At 46.6% G+C, this 23035-nt stretch overlaps 1 long non-coding RNA gene across 1 annotated transcript in view; it reads left to right on the forward strand.

The window, feature by feature from the left end:
- The first annotated feature begins 2877 nt into the window (after positions 1-2877).
- Positions 2878-23035, forward strand: part of LOC135919150 (uncharacterized) — a 35010-nt gene continuing 14852 nt past the window's right edge. The window contains exon 1 of the long non-coding RNA XR_010569899.1: positions 2878-3516. This is a non-coding gene — a long non-coding RNA (uncharacterized lncRNA). The remainder of the gene's footprint in view (positions 3517-23035) is intronic.

Below are 23035 nucleotides of genomic sequence, written 5' to 3' on the forward strand. Positions count from 1 at the left end.
GATTCCAAAGTATGTTTTCGCATTTAAGCCGCGTTGGCTGAGTAAAGGTTCCCGAAACTTGCCATGTTTAATATTTGGTTCCTTTAGAACACTATGCAGTCAATCTGTACCGCTATATATAATTAGTAGGCTCTAGAAGATGCCATCAAAACCCATGGCGTCACAGCCACCAGGTGCGGGAACTTAAGTAGGCGTCGACACCCGTATTTCGTTCTTGCGCTTTTTCTGGCTTACCAAACGTCTTATCGTTGTAAGAGTGGCGTTTTTGGTGTTGTAGAAAGGTAATTTACTGATGCAGAAGAAATCATTTTTCACTTTAGTGTCCCTTCAACGTTTTTCCTAATAACTTAGCATCCCGAGTCCGAATATTCGCAGACGACTGCATTGTTTACCGCCCTATAACCATTCCCGATGACCGCTTCATTCTTAAAAACGACCTTTAGCTTATTTTGGATTGGTGTAACACTTGATTAATGGCTCTTAATTCGTGTGAATGGAAAGTAATGTCTTTCACTCGTAAACAGTCAATCTCTTATTTCCAATATAACGTTAGTAATAACTTAAGCCAATATCTACAGCTACTTCCTACAAATATTTAGGCACTATATCGCACCAAGCCTTTCCTGAACCCATCACGTTACTACTATATGTGCTAATGCTTTAAAATGACTGGGGTGCTAGCCGAAACCTATGCAATTCGCCCTCTAACATACGCAAGCTATATATATAGCTTGTCAGACGTTTGTTCGCCCCCAGCTCCAATTTGCCTCTCCAATCTGGTCGCCCCCTCATAACAACCTAATCAGCTGGCTTATTATAATCAGTTAAATAGGATGGCCAGGTTTATCTCACTTAGCTACACCTACAATGCAAGCATCTCACAAATAAAACTTGATATTTCACTTCAGCCACTAAGTATTCGACGTGATTTTGCGCTCATATCATTATTTGACAAGTACGTTCATGCGGATAGGAAATCTTCTTTACGGCTTCAAGTCGCACCTTTCACATCTCGCAGATTATATATTCACGTCAACTTCACGCGCATCCACGGGAAGACACATGCATTCAACTGGTCGGCGCTTCCTCGTGCCATTCGAATGTGGAACGCTCTTCCTGATTTCATCGTCTCCGAATCTAATCCCGATAAATTCCGCCAGCTCATCAGTTAACATTCCACCCCATAACATCAATACAGTGCATGATGCTTTTTCTTCTTTTTCCAGTTATGTGCTCTCTTGTTTATGAGCTTATTATTTCGCTTACTATTATTGTATTTTTTAGTATTGTTTAGTATTCGTAGTGCAGTGACTGCATATTTTTTTCATTGTTTATTGAAAGAACTGTATCATTTGTCTTTTTTCTAATATGTACATTGCCGACCCTGTTATTTTTATACAATGCTTTAATGCTTGTAAAGGTGTGTATGCATTTTTCCACTGTCAATTAATAATGTATGTCTAATATGTTTTCTTATATACCCTATATACTCTTATTACCCTTCTGCAACGCCCACCTTACCCAATGCCTCATAGGAGGCCTGTAAGGACATTATATATATATATATATATATATATATATATATATATATATATATATATATATATATATATATATATATATATATATATATATATATATATATATATATATATATATATATATATATATATACTCACGTTGTCCTCTTTTTCATCGGAGTACTGGCGCGGCAATATATATATATTGTTACATGTGGAAAGACACAGACGAAAGATGCTAATTGCACGCTTTTTACACTGGAACCAGGCAGCCAGGCTGACACTCTCTCGTGCCAAGGGCACCGACCAACTACTTCGTCGTTCTCGCGGCGGCTCGTCTCTTGAGCATCGCTCGAGGATATCGTAATATTACCCCCCCCCCCCCCCCCCCCCGGCGGCAAAAGCACGGTCACGGTGCTGTTAAATATCTAAGGTGCATGGAGAGCCGTAGGGCTTGAGTCGGGCAACGTGGACAATGTCACTGGTTGTCACAGCGGATAGGACGTAGTAGGCGTGGCTTGAACGATTTCACAGGTGACATCGGTCACTTTGCGTATCACGCGATATGGGCCTGCAGTGTGTAACAGGAAAGCAGTTTTTCACAAAGGCCGACTACGCGATGGTGACCAAAGCAACACGAGGGCGCCGGGCACAAAATGGACATCACGGTGACGGAGGTCGTAGCGTTGTTTCTGCTTGTCTTGAGACACTTGTAGACGAGCACGCGCAAGTTGGCGAGCATGGTCAGCATGGGCGATGGCATCACGGGCATAATCGCTAGTTGAAGCTGTGGCGGAAGGAAGCACAATGTCCAGTGGTAGCGTCGGTTCGCGGCCATACAAGAGGTAAAACGGGGAAAAGCCAGCAGTTTCGAGACAGATAGAGTTGTATGCAAAGGTAATGTAAGGTAGAGCCAGGTCCCAGCCACGGTGGCCGTCTGAAACGTATTTGGATAGCATGTCTGTAAGGGTGCAGTTCAAACGCTCAGTGAGGCCGTTCGTTTGGGGTGTCAGGAGGCGGTAAATTTATGCTGTATTGAGCAGGCACGCATGATGTCGTCAATGGCTTTGGCTAAGAACGTACGGCCACAGTCTGTTAGCAATTGACGAGGAGCACCATGAATCAAAATAATATCATGTAGGAGGAAGTCCGCAACGTCAGTTGCGCAACTGGTCGGAAGAGCGCGGGTTACGACGTAGCGGGTCGCGTAGTCCGCCGCGACTGCAACCCACTTGTTTCCTGATGTAGATTCCGGAAATGGGCAGAGGTCTAAGCCGACGCGATGGAAGGGCTCGGCAGGAATGTCGAGCGGCTGCAGGTAAGCAGCGGGGAGCTGGGAAGGCTTCTTGCGTCGTTAACGTCGTCCGGAACGGCAAGGCCTGGCCAGAAAAAACGGCGACGTACACGGTCATAGGTTCGAGATACGCCGAGGTGTCCTGCCGTTGGTGCGTCGTGAAGCTCTTCTAGAACGGTTGAGCGGAGGCGTTTAGGTATGAGCAGCAGTAAGGTAAGGTATGTTGTTTAGGTAACAACACGAGCAGCAGCGACGGTGGTGATCGGACGCCCCCTTATCTGCTTTGTTTTCGCCTTACAGATTTCAACGACGAACCCTGCTGCCCCGGCCTCAGGACAGCTCCAAGTGTGACGTCACAGACTTTTGCGCCACCGCTCTTCTGCCGGCCGAGCTGTAAACGGGTCACACGAGCAGCAGCGACGGTGGTGATCGGACGCCCCCTTATCTGCTTTGTTTTCGCCTTACAGGTTGGTGAAAAACCTACCTTCTTACTTGCCATTTTCTTTCACCACCGCTGCTGCTGCCGTGTTGCTCGCTGCTGCCTTGTTTTTTACCGTGCTCTCAGTTGTAGTGTTAGTAGAAAGATTTCCCATTTTAAACCTGTATGTTGCATAAGCTATACCAAGGCTAATATGCCGGAGACATGCCCTGCCTGCAAAGAATGTCTGCCAAGTGACGGACTCGCCATCAAGTGCACCGAATGTGAGTACACCTACCATCTCGGCAATTGCTCTGGTGTCTCTCCGTCAACATATAAGGGAAAAGGCGAGAAAGGTCGCAAAGCGTGGCGATGTCCAGACTGTCGTAAAACAAACGCAGGAAGTTCTGACGCACCCAGTACGCAGTCTGACCTAGCTAGCTGTTTAGCCGGCATAGTTCAAAAACTTGATGCTCTTGCTGGCCTGCCTGACCAAGTCAATGAAGTGAAGAAATCCATCGAACTAATGTCAAAAAAATACGATGATATACTTGAGCAACAAGTGAAACATGACAAAGAAATTTGTTCCTTAAAGAAACGTGTCAGTGCCCTTGAGACCAGAGTCGACGCTGATGATGTGGAGTCGTTGAAAATGACTGTGAACGATCTTGAGTGGCGAAATAGGAAGCTGAATCTTGAGGTGCATGGCATACCTGTGACTAATGATGAGAATCTGATGGAAAAGATAAATGATGTAGCAAAATCTGTGAATTTACCAGAGCTCACTTCGAACGACGTTGATGTTGTGCACAGACTTCCTTCAAAGCCAGGCAAGGTGCCCGGGATTATTGTACGGTTTTCAAAGCTCTTAACTCGTGACATGTGGTTTCAAAAGCGGACAGCCTTAAGAGATGCTCAATCGGATGTTTCAGTCACTGAAAACATGACGCGTCAAAGCCGTGAGCTGTTGCGCTATGCAAAGGCTTGGGCAGGTGAAAATGAGTACCAGTATGCTTGGCATCGGAATGGAAAAGTGTTCATTAGAAGGAAACAATACGATCCTGCGCTTGTCATTCGTTGTGCAGCAGATTTAGACCAGTTGTGAGGCCAGTAGTGTGCGGTAGTACGCGGCACTCTTTCTTCAATGTCTCTTTTTACTGAATTAGTTCCTCTTTCTGACCTCCATACTTCCATTAAGCTTGATAATCCTCATTGCTGCTCTTGTATTCACGTTAATCTCAGATCTGGCCGAAATAAGCAAGAAGAACTTGACTGTTTTTTCGGCGAAGTGGAAACTCGTTTCAATGTTGTTATGTTTTCGGAAACGTGGTTTACTTGTGAAGGTGACGTTTATGTTGTACCGACGTATAAGTGTTTCTATGTGAACCGATCCATAAGAAGGGGAGGTGGTGTTGCAATGTTAGTTTCGAATCTTATGGAATCGGAAATGCTGCCTGAATTTTCTTGTATCACGCCCCATTATGAAGTCTTGGCAGTCAAGTCTGGCACAAGGATATTTTGTGTCTGCTACCGTCCACCGGGTAGCAGTTCTGCTGAGCTTTTTTTATTTCTTGATTCATTCCTAGAATTTGTTAACATGAACCATTATCAGTTAATTTTAGGTGGCGATTTTAACATTGACATGCTGGCCAATAATAACACAACAATCGAGTTCAATACTTTACTTAACGTTCACTCCTGTGAAAATGTCATCATGTCACCTACACAGATTACGACAGAATCAGAAACACTTTTAGATCTCTTCATAACAAACTTCAAAACAGATAGCTTGAAATCTGGCACCATCGCTTATGCTCTGAGTGATCACATGCCAATTTTCATATCTGTCAATCTCACTCCGAATTCCCAACGACAACCGGACCAAACGTCATTTTATCGAGTTATAAATGATCAGACGTTATGCGAGTTCAAGGAACGCTTATCTATTCTTAACTGGGAACATGTTTTTGAGGAAACCGACCCTGATGAAGCATACAAAAAATTTTTAGAGATATTTACTGACATTTATAATGCTTCCTTTCGACTGAAGAAATTCTCCCAATCAAAGAAAAGTAGAAAACCATGGGTCGACAAAGATATGTTGCAATTGATAAGAAAACGAGATAAACTTTACAGACTGTTTTTAAAAAGTAGGTGTCCTGAAGCGCTGAAAACGTTCAAAAAATTTAGGAACTTCGTAACAAAGCAACTTCGCATCGCTAAAAATCAATATATTTATAACCGATTCAATTCAACTGGTGGACAGTCCGAAAAAGTTTGGAAGGTTTTAAAATCTATCTTTGGTAATTCTTCCGAACCGACGACAAAAATTATTTATGAAGGGATTGAATTAAAAGGTGCTGATCTGGCAGATGCCTTTAATAACTACTTTCTTTCTTTTGCGGACACATCAAACAGCGATGTAAATCTGTCTAATATGAGTGCCCGAAATAGCGAAACAATATTTCTAATGCCGGTTACAGTAAATGAAGTAATTACAGAATTTTTATCACTCAATAATAGTAAAGCTACAGATGCGTCAGGTTTCCAGATACAGCCCATAAAATTTACTATCGACATTCTTGCACCTTGCCTTGCCCATATCTTCAACTTATCTTTAGTTTCCGGCGTTTTCCCGCGTCTTATGCAAAGGGCAAAAGTTATAGTAATATATAAAAAAGGGAACAAAAATGTAATGGGAAACTATCGCCCGATATCCATCTTACCTGTGTTTTCTAAAGGCCTCGAAAAAGTTGTTCTTAAACGACTATCTTGTTTTAGTGAAAGATACAACATTATCACTTCAGCTCAATATGGCTTTCGTAAAAACAGATCTACTGAGTTAGCTCTCCTTGCTCAAAAAGAATTCATACTAGAAAATTTTGAATCAAAAAACATGGTACTAGGATTATTTCTAGATTTTTCAAAGGCGTTCGACCTTGTTAATCACTCTGTGCTGCTTAAAAAATTGGATCATTACGGTATTAGAGGCATAGCCCATACGCTGATTGCCTCATACTTGCGACATAGGTCTCAGTTTGTTAGTATTGCCGGTGAATGCTCCCAGTTGAAAGCGGTAGCTTCCGGCGTTCCGCAAGGGAGCATTTTGGGTCCGTTTCTTTTTGTTCTTTATGTCAATGATATTGTCCACATCGACAGCACTGCTAAGTACATAATTTACGCAGATGACACCAGCTTGTTTTTTTCGGGTACTTCAACTGCTGATCTCGCAAATCGAGCTAATAAAACCTTAAAAGAAATAAATACTTGGGCGGCTGATAATCACTTAAGAATTAACGTTAGCAAAACTGCAGCAGTCATGTTTCACCCACGTCACAAACACTTTGAACCTCCTCTAATTGAATTAAACAATACCAGAATAGAATTTGTGCAGTCTGTGAAAACTCTGGGCGTTTACTTTGCAGCAGATATGTCGTGGAATGATCATATTAATTACGTAGTTCAGAAACTTTCCAGAACAGTTGGTATCATGCGCCGCAATTGCTTTAATTTTCCTACATCAGTTAACTTGTTACTTTACCACTCTTTGTTCTCTTCCATAGCCAACTACGGATGTATGGTGTGGGCAACAACAACAGCTGGAAACATTAACAAACTCACTGTCTTACAAAAACGTATTATACGCATTGCATGTAAAGTGCCGTATTTCTTCCACACTGCAGGCCTTTTCCATCAACACAACATTATACAGATGAAGTCCATGTATAACTACAGACTGTGCTATAAATATAAACTCGCCATGATGAAAAATGATGACTCCCTGCTTAGACTTGCTGGGTTAGAGCAGAGCAGAACTGTGTATGATACCCGCACAACAGAACCTTGGAATGTTAAGAAATGCCGCACAAACTATGGCAAACAAATGTTGCAGCATACCTTACCGACACTTCTGAATCATTTGTACTGCTACGAGAATATTGATTTATATAATATTTCTCTGAAAGAATTGCCCCAAATGTTCGTGTAGTTTTGTACTGTACAAGTACAATGTAGTGCGCACTGAACGTGCATGTCTCATTCTCTGTACCAAACGTACGTGTTTTTTTTTTGCTTTTTTTTTGTTTTTCTCCTCACGTTTTGTTTGTTGTACTCCGCCGCCGTCAATGCTGCACTGTAAGAGGAAGCCAGGACCTCTCAAGCTGTCTATACAGCTTTTTCCCTGGCTGTCCTCGCAACACCAGTTGCGGAAATAAACCTTCAACCTTCAACCTACAAGTAGGAACTCAGAGCCATCCGGATGAAGGTTACGACGGTACAGAGTACCATCGCGGAGGACGAAGAGCAGCATCGGCCGGAGAATGTTCAAAACGGTCGATGAGTGCTCTGATGCAGGCGTCACGGCATTGCTCGTCGGCGAAATGAAGCATCTGGGATAAAGAGAATACGCAAGAAGCACTGGCAGTATTGGAGGAGTCAGAGTCGTCAACAGGGTAACACGACAAACTTTCAGCGTCTTGGTGCAGGCGGCCAGACTTGTACACCACGGAATATGAAAATTCCTGTAGCCTCAAAGCCCATCGACCAAGCCGGCCTGTAGGATCTTTTAGCGATGAGAGCCAGCAGGGAGCATGATGGTCAGTGACTACGGAAAAAGGGCTACCGTAAAGGTAAGGACGGAACTTCGCAACCACCCAGACAACAAGGCATTCGCGTTCCGTAATGGAATAGTTGAGCTCCGATGGTGCTAGGAGGCGGCTCGCATAAGCAATAACGCGATCCTCTCCACGCTGACGCTGGGCTAAGACGGCACCTACGCCATGACCGCTGGCATCTATCTGTACGTAATTCTATAGGGGCATCAGGGTCGAAGTGAGCGAGAATGAGGTTAGAAGAGTGACGAGACGAGAGAAGATGGCGGCTTCTGCAGTACCCCACGAGAATCGTACGCCTTTCTTCAAAATATTACTTAGGGGCCTAGCAATTGTGGCTAAATCTCGAACAAAACGACGAAAGTACGAGCACAGCCCTACAAAACTTCGAACGTCTGCGGCTGCCTTCGGAACCGGCAACTCTCAGACAGCGCGAGTTTTGTCGGGATCAGGCTGTACTCCGGAAGCGTCAACGAGACGGCCCAGAAGAGTAATTTGTCGGTGGCCAAAACGACATTTGGACGAGTTAAGTTGCAGCTTCACCTTTCGAAATACATCAAGTATAGTTGTGGGACGTTCAAGGTGAGTGTCGAACGTTGGCGAGAAGACGATGGCGTCGTCGAGGTAGCAGAGGCATGTGGACCATTTGAAACCTTGGAACAAAGAGTCCATCATACGCTCGAAGGTGGCAGGGGCGTTGCATAATCCAAACGGCATTACTTTAAATTGGTATAGGCCATCAGGTGTGATGGACGCGGTTTTTCTCGGTCCATATCGTCAACAGCAATCTGCCAGTATCCCGAAAGAAGATCAATAGACGAGAAATCACTGGAACTGTGCAGGTAGTCAAGGGCGTCGTCTATACGTGGGAGCGGGTAGACGTCATTCTCTTTGTAATGCAGTTCAGATGACGGTAGTCTACACAGAAGCGCCACGTGCCGTCCTTCTTCTTGACCAACACGACAGGTGACGCCCAGGGACTCGATGAAGGCTCAATGATGTTTTGATCGAGCATTTTGTTCACTTCATCTTGAATTACTCGGCGTTCCGACGCAGAAACTCGATACGGTCGTCGGTGAATAGGCCCAGCATCACCAGTAAGAATCCGATGCTTGACCGCGAGCGTCTGGCCTAAAGGGCGATCACTGAAGTCGAAAATATCGCGGTAGGACGATAATACTTCGCAAAGGTGTTCAGTCTGCGTAGAGGACAGGTCCGTCGCAACCATTTTCTTTATGTTGGGATCAACGCCCGAGGCTTGCGCAAGGGGCATGCTAAGCTCGCGAGAACCATCGGTCGATAACGCTGCCACGTATTGGTCGCCGAGACAATCAATGGTGGCAAAGCAAATACCTTGCGGTAGAATTTGCTTTGCCAATCCAAAGTTACAGACAGGCGTGCGAGTGTGGTTCGCAGTAATAGTAAGTATACTGTGAGGCACGGTGACGTCATACTGTATTGGGATGTCGGGCAGAGGAGCGACGAGGTACTCGCCATCAGGAACTGGTGGGAAAGAAAACAGTTTAAAGCAGGCACGTACCCGGGGGGGGGGACCGCCCCCCCCCCCGAAATCAAGTGGCATACCCCCCCCCCCCCCCTCCCCACCCACGCCACCACTCCTCACACATTCCTAAAGCGCCGCCAGATCAATGTTGAGACTTCGCAGCTATTCATCGGCCAGCATTATGCTGCCTTTTTCACTCCTTTTAGATGGCGGTAGTTATCGGCATCTCTTGTAATGTGAAGGACAGTTTGCTCGTAGATTCCTCACCCGCGCGAATAACTCGAGGTGCGTTCAGTTGTCACCATCTATTCAACCGTCACGCGCATAGCTGTTGCTTTTGTTAGTTCAACCTTCTTTGTTTAGGCTGATCCTGGGACCAGGAGAGGGGTGCGGCTGTTCCTCAGCTGGTCTGTACTCTCATGGAACGAGTTGCGGTCGGAGAAAACGCCAATTGCGTTTAACTTTTCCCTTTGCTTCATTATTTTCTTGAGTTACGGCTCGCCGCGACGCTGGCAGATGCCCGGAACCATATACACGTGATATGGGTTAGATAAGGTGGGAAATAAAATAATGTGAAAGAGCGTCCATCATGAAACCCTGCAATAACCCTTAAACCCATAAGCAAGATGACTGTCGCCCGTTACCTCGTCTGTTTTTCCCTAACTGTATAGCAATTTTCGTGCAAAATTGGCAACTGGAAACAAAAATCGCAAGGAGTTGAGAAATTAAGCGATCTACTAAGGGAGAGAGCCAAGGCAACAACCAACTGCAAGCAAAAGCGAATAATAAATAAGTTAACTGTTGTTAATGCGAATATTTATGGATCAACATCTTTTTATTTAAAAAGGAAGTAGAGAAAACGCCGCCGGAAGTGGAGAACAATTACTTGTTTTCAATGAAGCTTCTACAGTTATCGGTCGAACCGCCTCACGTAGCCACTTCTCTGCTGTGCTTATGAGGGTGTTTTTCTAACCTCTCGCAGTGAGCGCAGTACGTCTAGAATCGCGGAGTCCTGCGCTCTACGCGGTTGTAAGGGACTGGCGACCACACAGCGTTACGCAATTCGCGGAACTGTCAAAACTGATCAACAAGGCGAAAATAACTGATATTCGAAACTATAACATGAGAAACACTGAAGAAGCCGTAAAAAATTAACGCAGCCTGAAATCAGTAAAAAAGAAACCTGGCATAGGACAAACCATGATGTATACACTAAACGATAAGAAGGATAACATCATCAGCAATCTCGAAGATATAGTAAAAGCGGCGGAAAAATTCTAAGCTGACCTGTATACAGTACCCAGAGGAGTCACGATAGTTTACTTAGAAACAGTAATGAACAGGATACAGAAACTCTCCTATAACTAGCGATGAGGTCAGAAGGGCCCTGCAAGACATGAAACGATGAAGAGCGGGAGGATAAGGTGGAATAAGAGTCGATTTAATCAAAGATGGAGGAGACATAATGCTTGGAAAACTGGCGGTTCTTTATACGAAGTGTCTATCGACTGCAAGGGTCCAAGAAAACTGGAAGAATGCAGACATTATACTAATCCACACAAAAAAAGGAGACGTTAAAGAATTGAACAATTATGGGACCATTAGCTTGCTCCCAGTATTATATAAAATATTTACCAAAATAATCTCGAATAGAATAAGGTTAACACTGGATTTTGTCAACCAAGGGAACATGCTGGCTTCAGGAAGACATACTTTACAATGGATCACATCCATGTCATCAACCAGGTTATCGCGAAATCTGCAGAGTACAATAAGCCTCTCTATGTGGCTTATATAGATTACGAAAAGGCATTTGATTCAGTAGAGATACCAGCAATCGTAGAGGCACTACGTAATCAAGGAGTACAGAATGCTTACGTAAAAATCTTGGAAAATATTGCTACATGCGTGAGGTATTTGTTTGTTTGAACGAGGCGCGTAGGCGCCATCACTCCAGAAAAGAGGAGGAAGAACGAACTGGGTTCGCGCTGTGAATCTAACCGGTCAGCGCTGCAGCCGTTGTTGTAAATATAATCTGTAAATAGTTTCTCGTCTTACTGACTCGTCTTTCGCGTTAGAATATCTACAGAGGTTCTACAGCTACCTTAATTCTGCACAAGAAAAGCAGGGAGATACCTATAGAGAAAGGGGTCAGACAGGGAGACACAATTTCTCAAAAGCTATTTTCTGCGTGCTTAGAAGAATTCAAGCTATTAAACTGGGAAGGCTTAGGAGTAAAGATCGACGGCAAATATCTCAGCAATCTTCGGTTTGCCGATGACATTGTTCTATTCAACAACAATGCAGACGAGTTACAACAAATGATTGGAAACCTTAACAGAGAGAGTGTAAGAGTGGGGTTGAATATTATTATGCAGAATATGAAGACAATGATAAATAGCCGGGCAAAGGAACAAGAGATCAGGATGGCCAGTCGGCCAATAGAGACTGTGAAGGAGTACGTTTACCTAGGTCAATTAATCAGAAAGAAGCCTGATCATGAGAAGGAAATTCACAGAAGAATAAAAATAGGTTGGATCGCATACGGCAAACATTTCCTGCTCCTGACTGGAAGCTTACCATTATTATTGAAAAGTAAGGTATGCAATCAGTGCATTTTGCCAGTGCAATATGTCCAGTGCCAATGCATTTGCCAGTGCATTTCCCAGTGCATTTCCCAGTGCATTTTGCCAGTGCATGTAGGGCAGAGACTTGAGAGCAAGTTAAGGACCACGCAAAGAGCGATCGAACGAAGATTGCTAGGCATAACGTTAAGAGAGAAAGAGAGTGGTTCGGATCAGAGAGCGAACGGGTATAGACGACATTCTAATGGACATCAAGAGGAAAAAAATGTAGCTGGGCAGGTCATGTAATGCGACGGTTAGATAACCGTTGGACCATTAGGGTTACAGAATGGGTACCAAGAGAAGGGAAACGCAATCGAGGACGACAAAACACTAGGTGGAGCGATGAAATTAGGAAATTCGCGGGCGCTAGTTGCAATCGGTTGGCGCAGGACAGGGGTAATTAGAGATCGCAGGGAGAGGTCTTCGTCCTGCAGTGGACATAAAACAGGCTGCTGCTGCTGCTGCTGCTGCTGCTGCTGCTGCTGCTGCTGCTGCTGCTGCTGCTGCTGCTGCTGATGATGATGATGATGATGATGATGATGATGATGATGATGATGGAGGTGGTGGGCCCCTCACGAAAAAAAATCCTGGGTACATGCCTGGTTTAATGTATGCTGTGGACTTAGGCTGCAGGCGAAGGAAGCCCGTGGAGCGTAAGCGGCAATTGGGTGCGTCAGAAGGTTCTGCGAGCATCGGCAACTCAAGGCGAAGAGTACTGGAAGAGCAGTCAATAAGAGCAGAATGGGCGGAGAGAAAATCGAGGCCGAGAATGAGGTCGTGGGGGCAATGAGCAATTACGGTGAAGAGGACAGGAGTGTGGCGGCCGGCGATGCTGACACGTGCCGTGCACATGCCCATGATAGGCACAGTACCGCCATCCGCAACGCGGACGACGCGTGCCGACGCTGGAGTGAGGAGCTTGTTCAGTCGTCGTCGTAAGGCAGCACTCATAATATAAAGATGTGCTCCTGTCTCGATGAGTGCCGTGACAGGATAGCCGTCAACGTCAAGAAGGTTTCGGTTAGTAGGTAACGTGAGCAGAGGATTTGAGGGCAGGGTCGACAACGCAGCTTCACCTCCAGAAGCTGCAGTGCCTAGTTTTCCGGCTGGATCCGGGAGGCGATAGGCGGCGAAGAGAAGCGGCGGGGTTGGGGCGAACGAGACTGGTGGCGTCGAGATGAGGTCATGCGGCTGTACTGAAGGTTCGGAGTAGGACCATCAGCGGTAGTGGATTCATGGCAAGTGGCATAGGGTACAGAAGGTCCAAAGGTGCGAGAATAAGTGGCGGCGTAAGTCCGAGGAGGTGGTGGCCATCGGTTTCGGCAGTGACGGGTGACGTGGCCGATGCGACAGCAGTGGAAGCAGATCGGCCTGTCATCAGGGGTACGCCACTCGGACGGGTTGCAGCGAGATGTGGCAGAAAAGGACTGCCGGGGACGAGGAGGGCCGCTATATAACTGGGGAACGCTGGGTTGAGACGTGGAACACGCGGTGTTCAGACCCATGTTTTCAAATTCCTGTCGTACGATGGCCCGAATCACCGCGATGGTGGTTGCTGGTGGATCGGGAGGCGTCGTGGAGAAGGCTGGCGGACAGACGGCCTAGAGTTCGCGGCGAACAATACGGGTGACGTCGTCGCAGGCGGTGGTCTGACGCGGTCGACCCTCACACGTCAACGCAGCAGCAGTATTGGGTAGCCGCGCAATGTGGTACGAGATACGGCGGCTCTTTGCCTGTTCAAGGCGACGGCATTCTTTTATAATGGCGTCGATAGTCGAGACGTTGCTGAAAACAAGCAAATTGAAAGCGTCGTCGGCGATGCCTTTTAGCACATGTGCCACTTTATCTGCTTCGGACATAGTATCGTCAGCTTTACGGCATAGAGCCAAGACGTCGAGGATGTAGGAAACGTATGGCTCTGTCGATGACTGAACACGAGACGCAAGAGCCTTTCTCGTGGCAGCCTTGCGCCCAATGGGGTCACGGAACAGTTCCCGTAGCTTTTCTTTGAAACTGTCCCAATTGGTTATTTTGTCATCATGCGTTTGGTGCCACACGCGTGGGGTGCCGCTGAGATAAAAGATGACATTGGCGAGCATAATCGTTGGGTCCCACCTGTTATTAGCACTGGCGTGTTCATACAGCTTGATCCAGTCGTCGACCCTCCAGGCCAGAGAACACACCTGGGTCACGGTGTGGGGCAACCGTGACGATTGGAGCAGTCGGACAAACCGAAGCCGTTGCAGAGGCGGGCTCGTCACCGGGAGGCATCGTGACAAGCTCGGTGTGCCGACCACTTCGGAGTTCCGTGGTGAGGACGGGGATCGCGGACGTCCACCAGAAATGTTACGTGTGGAAAGACACAGACGAAAGATGCTATTTAAACGCTATTTACACTGGAGCCAGGCAGCCAGGCTGACACTCGCTCGTGCCAAGGGCACCGACCAACTTCGTCGTTCTCGCGGCGGCTCGCCTCTTGAGCATCGTTCAATGATATCGTAATAATTAATATATATATATATATATATATATATATATATATATATATAGAGAGAGAGAGAGAGAGAGCAAACGGGTATAGACGATGTCTCAATTGACATCAAGAGGAAAAAATGGAGCTGGGCAGGTCATGTAATATGAGCCAGTTAGATAACCGTTGGGCCATTAGGGTTACAGGATGGGTAGCAAGAGAAGGAAAACGATATCGAGGACGACAGAAGACTAGGGGAAGCGATGAAATTAGGAAATTCGCGGGCTCTAGTTGGAATCGGTTGGCGCAAAACAGAGGTAATTCGAGATCGTAGGGAGAGGCCTTCGTCCTGCAGTGGACATAAAACATGATGATGATGATGATTTAGATCACCGAGAAAAGGGAAAGCCTGCTGGCGACCTCGTATAATGCATGAATATATGGGACAAGAGAGGGTTCAGTAATTACTTGCAATGCTCCTAATTAATCCAGAAAGGTTCCGTTACACATTATACTTAAGGTGCCCTGCATTGTTGCCAAATATAAACTCGGTGTAACAAAAGCTCCCGGGACATAGGGAGACACATGCATAATGGTCTTATGCTTTCAAGCACTTGCTAAAATATTTTTTATTGCGATAGCAATTATGTTGATACATGCATATTGCCTTTTTTTTGGTGGCCAATGCACGTGGGCACACCGACGAAGACGACGAACGCTCTCTGGCTCTCGAGCTGTCGGCTGAACTGGTCAGCGCTGCATTATCCTTTGTAAATATACTTTGTAAATGATCTCCAGTCTTAATTAATCCTTCATTCGCGTAACATTTTGGTGGAGGGTGCCGTTCCCCGTCCTCGCCACGGAGCTCCGCAGCGGAAGTACCATCCTGCTTTCCGCCATGGCTCCCGGTGACACCGCGTCTCCTTTTACTCCTGCGACCCCGACAACAACCTACGTTACGGTTACCAGTCCCCGCGATGCTGGCATATTCTCCGGCCAAGATGATGTCGACGTTAAGGACTGGCTCAGCCGGTATGAGCGTGTTAGCCAAAACAACCGCTGGGACCCTACCATGATGCTATAGTGTCCTATTACACTTGGACGGAACTCCTCTTGTCTGGTTCCGGACACACGAGGACGAGATCTCTAGCTGGGATGCTTTCAATGAGAAGCTCAGCGACCTCTTTGGAAATCCCACCGGTTGGCAGATGGCTGCTAGAAAAGAGCTTGCTACCCGAGTTCAGTCTTCTACTGAATCGTATGTCTCGTACATACAAGACGTGTACGCACCTTGCCGGAAATTCGACGAGAAAATGGCCGAGGTTGACAAAGTCGGCCACGTACTCAAAGGCATCGCGGACGACGCGTTCAACTTGGTCTTCAACAATGTTTCCACCATCGACGTCATTGTCAAGGAATGCCGCCGCTTTGAGCTCGCCAAAAGCCGCTGCGTCATCCCACAGTTCTCCCGGCTCCCTAACACGGCTGCGACGTCGTCTTGCGTTGACCTTACCGCTTCACCACCTTTAAATGAGCACGTCACACGTGTTGTCCGCCGCGAACTCGAGGCCACAAGTCCTGCGCCGTTCCATCAACGCCCACTTGACCCCACCATTGACGACCCTGCAGCCCCAGATATCTCTCACATTCAGGTAGTTGTGCGGCAAGAATGTGCAAACCTAGGTTTTCCTGCTGCCTGCTCCATCTACCGACCTGACGCCCGACCGGTGTTGACTGCTACGCCTCACGGCAATCTGTATTCCCCTCCCAGATACCGTAACCGTATACCGAGCGGAGAACTCCGGACGACAAGCCCATTTGCTTCCGTTGCCTCCGCATCGGCCACGTCGCTCGTCACTGCCGCACCTCCTGGACGTCGCCGTATTCGAGCTCCTTTTCCCCGTCTCCTCGCCCTTATGCCGACCCGCGCCGTTACTCGCCTCGCCATATGCCTCCTACCTCTGACGTTTCCGTCGATATCAGTCATCCTGCTCGCTCGCCGTCACCTCAGCGCCGTCGGTCCCCGTCACCCCAGCCACGCCGCTATTCGTCGCCGACCAATTATGGACCCTCCCGGACGGGAAACTAGACCATGCAGCTCCTGGAGGTAGTGCTGCATTATCTTCGTCGTGTCGAAATCCTCCATTACCGCTCCCATTGAACCAGAACTTGATATTCACGTCGACGGTGTCCCTTTGACGGCGTTAATAGATACTGGACCCCAGGTATCCATAATGAGTTGTAACCTCCGTCGGCGACTGAGGAAGGTTCTCACGCCTCCTACTAATCGAGTCGTACGCGTGGCCGATGGCAGCACAGTTTACGACACTGGAATGTGTAATTCCCGTGTAAGTATCGCCGACCGCCACGTTCCTGTTCTTTTTACAGTGATGACCAATTGTCCCCGTGACCTAATCCTGGGACTAGACTTTCTTGCGGCGCACTCAGCTTTGATCGACTGTTCTGCCGGTACCCTTTGCCTCGAACTTCCTTTACTCGCGCATATTCGTACCGAACTGCCGAACAACTTTAATGCGACCGCCTTCGTCCGCCTGCCGCCTAAAGGCTTGACTTTCGTCGATTTGGTATCATCTTTTCCTGTGCCCGAGGGTGATTACTTCGCTACGCCTGTACCTGATGTCCTTTTGATGCGCAATATCACTGTGCCCCACTCCGTCGTCACCGTCACCGATAACCGGACATGCCTCCCTGTCGTCAGTTTTGACCTGACAAAGGAAGTTCTACCCAAAGGCATACCGGTTGCAACGCTCCGTGCTATCGGAGATGACCACGTCACGACGTTTTCCGCAGTCGTATGCTCCGATTCTTCACCATGTCCACAGGATGCTATTTGCCCTGCCGCAACATTTCGGCCCATGATTGCTGCGGACCTATTGCCTGAACAAGAAGCAGCTCTGTGTCGCCTTTTGGTTTCCTACCACGACATCTTCGACCTCAGCAATCGCCAATTAGGCCAGACTTCAATTGTTAAGCATCTCATAAATACTAATGATGCCAGCCCTATTCATCGCCGGCCATATCGAGTTTCTGCTTCAGAGCGTATATATATAAGGTTATTCAAGATGAAGTGAACAAGATTCTTGCCAAAGGCATTGGTGAACCTTCAAAGAACCCTTGGGCATCGCCCGTGGTGCTGTTAAAAAGAAAGATGGCACATGGCGTTTCTGCGTAGATTATCGTCATCTAATCCGCATTGCCAAGACACCTACCCCTTGCCTCGCATTGACGACGCCCTCGATTGTCTCCATGGTGCCAACTACTTTTCATTACTAGACCTACGGTCTTGTTATTGGCAGATTTCTGTGGATAAAAAGACCAAGACCGCGTTCGTCACGCCTGATGGTCTATATCAATTCAAGGGCCATTCTGTCAGTGCAACGCATCAGCAACGTTCGAACGTTTGATGGACTCTTTGCTTCAAGGGTTCAAATGGCCAACGTGCCTCTGCTACCTAGACGACGTTCTCGTATTTTCGCCTACATTTGAGACACACCTTGAGCGCTTATCAGTTGTTCTTCAAATCTTCCGCGAGGCTGGGCTCCAACTAAATTCCTCGAATTGTCACTGTGGTCGTCGGCGGATTACAGTGCTGGGCCACCTCGTCGGCGCTTCCGGTATACAACCAGACCCGGAGAAAATTCGTGCTGTCACGCCTTTTCCTGTACCTAAGCCTGTCAAAGACACCCGAAGTTTTGTAGGACTCTGCTATTGCCGGACCTCTTACTGATCTTCTGAAGAAGGACGTGCCGTTTATGTGGGGCCCCGCTCAAACTGCCGTGTTTGCCCGCCTCACCAACACTCTCACTACGCCACCTATACTAGCCCACTTTGACCCGTCCTCTACTACAGAGGTGCGTACCGATGCCAGTGGTCACGGTATCGGAGCCGTCTTAGCCCAGCGCCAACAGGGTCAAGATCAGGTTATCGTGTACGCTAGCCGCCTCCTCACAGCAGCGGAGCGCAACTATTCGATCACAGATCGTGAATGCCTGGCTCTCGTCTGGACGGTAGCCGAATTCCACCCGTACTTGTTGAATCTGGAGGACGATCCCAATTGCTGTCCCCCAGATTTTGGACTTTGCCGCTGGGTGCGGGAGTTGGCCGAGGTTGAGGAGAACTTTGAGATGAAAAACTGGAAGTTTATATACATTATTTACAATGAGAGTGCAAAGAAATTAACAGTCATAAAGTCATTACGGGCCGGCAGCAACTCGGACGCTGCTGCCCGTGGCCAAACTTAAGCTCGAAAGAGATGAATGAATGAATGCTCCCTTGCTGCTCCCGGTCACTGGCTTTTAAGCCCTTCGGTGTCTCGAAGTCACGTCACGTTCGGCCAATCGGCGAGCCCGCTCAGGTGATGCCATTTTCGGCCAATGGTAGGCGCCCGTGCGATTGTGTCACACCCGGTGTAGAGGGTCGCTCCTTGGGCCCCAATTGTCTGAGGGCTTACTTCTCTCTGCGCTATTGCCTTCCCGGCTTGGAAGCGCCGTCACAATAGGCGGATGGGGGCGACGTTTTAGTGCTGCAAAACAGCTTTGGTGGGACCTGCGTTACCTGGAACCGTGCCAGGCTCCCGCTACACTTTCGGGAAGAGTCAGGCAGTGAATAGCTCACCTGCGGCGCTCGATGAAGGGGACGCCAACTTGTTTGCACGTGCGGCGCCTCGGAAACGTGGTGGATGTGCTTCTGCGCTCTTTAATTAGCTGTGACGCGATTCGATGTGGTCTGGTGAACTCGAAATAGGCTCAGGAAAAGGTCCCGTATCTAGCGGCTCATCCTCGCCCCGGAAGTTCGGAATGGCCGGTGAAATCAATTCACTGGCCATGAGGAACGCTGAAAGAACCTGCAAGGTACTGGTGTCGAGCCTCGTGTGACGAACTTCGGGATCCTTGGCCCTGGAGAACGTACGTCAAACAAACAAAACAACATAGCGCTACACCACGTGTAAGCGCAGGCTCTTCACCCTTGACTCGCCAGGCTATTACCTGGAAGGACTCTGACAGAACCAAGGTAATGCTGTTTGCCGTCACTTGGAGATACTCAAATTATTTTGTCATTTCACTTAATTTGATAATTAGTCTTAATTAATTAATCAACTTTTCAAATTATAAGTAGATGAAAAGTATCAATGAGAAAATTGTAGAACGACGTGAAAAATCTCCCGATACAGATTTCTCTTGCTCAGTACGTGCTACATAAAAATGTTTTCCCGAGCATGAAAGAAGCCTCCAAGTGCACGCAAAATTGCCGCACGACTGACCGCTCGCGGTGCGATTGTTGTAACCCCACCCCTTATGTAATACCCCCATGTGGGGTCTCTAAGAAAATAAAAAAAAGAAAGAAATACCTGTAACAACTGCCAGAGGTGGTCAACCCAGCACACCTCCGCCTATCTTCCTCCTCCACGAATCTTCGCCTCGTTTCTTCATCTCCACTTCGCTCAATGTCACCTAGACTTTCTTCTAGGTTGCATTGCTTCGCCGTGCGCCCTGCGCGCTACTTACGCTAGCTCAGAGCCTGCTTGCTTTAACTCCCTAATGAACTTTTTCCAGCAGCACGAAGGCACAGAAGGATCTTTAAGAGGAAGCTTTAGCTCGGGCCCAACTCCGACGCGGCCTATTCAAATACGTGTAAAAACGCAAAAACGTTTTTCTGAGATAAGCCCTGGACCGATTTTAATGAAATTTGTTGCTTTTGAGAGAGAAAGTTAAATTCTAGTGACTGTTGCAAGCGGAATTTTGATTTAGGGCTAGCATTTTGTTAAAGAGATTTACAAAATTTCAGAAGTTTGAAAAAAATAGAAGCACGAAGTTTACAAGCTAATAGCTCCGCATCAAGAAGAGATATCGCGGTTCTGTTAACGGCATCCATTAGATCATTCAAAGCGGACAAATTTCATATGTCATTTTACATATTACGTGAGTTTGTTACGTTGTTTACGAGGGTTCTGCAAAAGTTGTAATTACGTATTAATAAATTTTTTGAGATTCATGTATAAGATGTCAAATTTGTCCGCTTTAGATGTGCTATTAAGTAAAATTCACAGAATTGCGATATCACCTATTCTTGCTGAGTTACAGAGTTGTAAACTTGATAGTTTCGTTTTCTGAAAATTTGCGATTTTTGCCAATTTTTAATAAAAAACTGACGACATAAATCGAAAATTCGAAACCAACAGTCACTAGATTTTAAGTTTTTCTTTTAAATGCAACAAACCCCGTCAAATTTGGTGCTGTGGTTGCCGAGAAAAACGAATTCTCCTTTTACATGTATTTAGATAGGAGCACCCGAGCTAAAGCTTCCTCTTAAGGTCATTAGGTGAGATGACATCATTTGTGGCTGGTCGCCGATTTGCACAGAAGCGCCAAACCTCCATCACGGACTGCATGAAACCAAGTAAGAGTAACACTTGAAGACAGTATGCTACTAATTTCAGCTAAATAAATGTTTATGTCATCTTTCCCCTGTTGCAAGTCTACCTCATTTACCGTTTTGAAGTAAGATATGTGGATGCAGCTGCTCATGTTGCCAATTATTCTTCTGATGAGGCGAACAAATTTCCATAGTCCCTTTAAGTTCATCTAAAGGAAGTCTAGTGTGTGTGTGTGGGGGGGGGGGGGCAGGTGCGTGTGTGTGTGCGTGCGTGTATGTGGGTGGGTGTGCGCGCGCGCGCGCGTGTGCGTGCGTGAGTGCGAGGTGATCAGTTTTAAGTTTTGCGGAACTTTTAAAAGTGGCCTGTTGCAGACAACATAATCTAACCCTTGACCTGGATTATGCAAAGAAGCAGACACGCACGACAAATCGAAGCAAATATTCAACGAATTAACAAAACACCCTCTAATTATAGTTTGAATTAGTTAGTTTACGGCACTTTCCAATTTGCAAATTGAAGCCAGGGAGTTTGCAAGGCGTGTCCACTTGCAATGAAGTCCCAGACAGATGCCAGTTTGGGGACATGCACCATCAAACTTACCCTAAAGAAGTACTCTTGTTTCATTTACATTTTAACAAAAAACTTGTTTATGCATTCAAGCACAAAACTAACTGGAATGCCCATGTATTTAGTTCCACACTTTGGGAAATAATATCTCGAAACTGGCATCATCCTGAAAATTCAAGTATAAACATCTGTTAAGCTCACCAGCTACAATTTGTAAAGTCTAATATATATCATAAAGTAATTAAGAATTAGTGATTATTTTAATTAGTTGAATATGTGTTTTGACTTCTTGTGCTAATAATGTCCGCCTCGCTGACTAATCCGGCTCAAGGACAAGAATTATGCTATCTGCCACAGGCGATTTTTTAAAAATTCCACTTAAAAATGATCACCTTGTATATATATAGTTTGCAAATTATATATAGCATCCTAGAAGGTGAAAAAATCGGAGCTAAAGGAAACAATTTTCCTACGATAAATTAGTTCATACAAAGACCAGCACTTGTCATTCATCATGTTTGAACAATATCGTGGTGTGTATGCACATTGCTTATTGCTGTCATTCCTCCAACATGTGCCTAAAGTTCAATAATCATGTGAGGAACCCACCACAGTGGCGCAGTGGCTACGGCATTGTGCTGCTCACCATGAGGTCGCGGGTTCGATTCCCAGTTGCATTTCTATGGAAGCAGACAAAATTAATCCAGAGCCCTCCACTACGGCGTCCCATAAATCACTCATCATATACAAGCAATCTGGCATCTCCCTCCTTTTCCACATTTCGGCACTTCTCCTATGCTGACAAAAGTAGAGGAGCGGGGAGCAATTAGGACGACCCACTGAAAGTGATGTGGCCACTGATGTTCTCAGCCGGCCACTCTTGGTTCACTCGGGCCCTTTGGGACCACAAGCAAATCCATAATTAAGAGCAACACCTGATGACATCATGCATAGAAAGCGTGCTTGCTGACACTGCCACTTGAAGCAGCTCCACAGTGGCCATAATTAGCTTTACAAGGTTCTTACTCATCATGGCCTCCAACGAGTGAAGAAACTAAACCGCCTACATGGTGTCCGACCTTTAGTAGTGCTTTATTTCTCTTTGTCACAGATAATTGGCTAACTTCGTCTCTCTCAATAAGGAATTTGGCGACATATAAATGTGAGCGATGTTGCCGTGTTCGGCATGTAGGGTTGCTGGGACAATGTACGGCTGGAAGCTGACACCCTGGAGGGAGTTCTGCAAGTGTCCACCCAGGGGATGTGCCCATTTCGTCTGCTGCTGAAGTGCCAATTGACTATGGGCGCCTGTCTCCTCACACGTACCCTAGCCTGGGCTGGGATACGCATGAATCAGAACTTCAGCAGAAGACAAAATAGACATGTCCACTAGGTGGACACTTGCAGAATACCCCCCGTGGAATAAATGTGGACGACGGGTGACAGAGGGGTTGGTGAAGACGAAGCGGCTAGGCAGATAGAATGAGGATGTTAATGTCCATGGCGTATCAAGGCTTTGTGCTCAAATACCACACCCCCCCCCCGCTATACAGGGCTTTCCATGCAGCTTCACTATATATCCGAGCTTAGCTTACATCCAAAACATATTCTTGTATGCTGTGCTAGCTCTA

Source organism: Dermacentor albipictus, chromosome 3 (assembly GCF_038994185.2).
Source record: "Dermacentor albipictus isolate Rhodes 1998 colony chromosome 3, USDA_Dalb.pri_finalv2, whole genome shotgun sequence".
NCBI classification, from domain to species: domain Eukaryota; kingdom Metazoa; phylum Arthropoda; class Arachnida; order Ixodida; family Ixodidae; genus Dermacentor; species Dermacentor albipictus.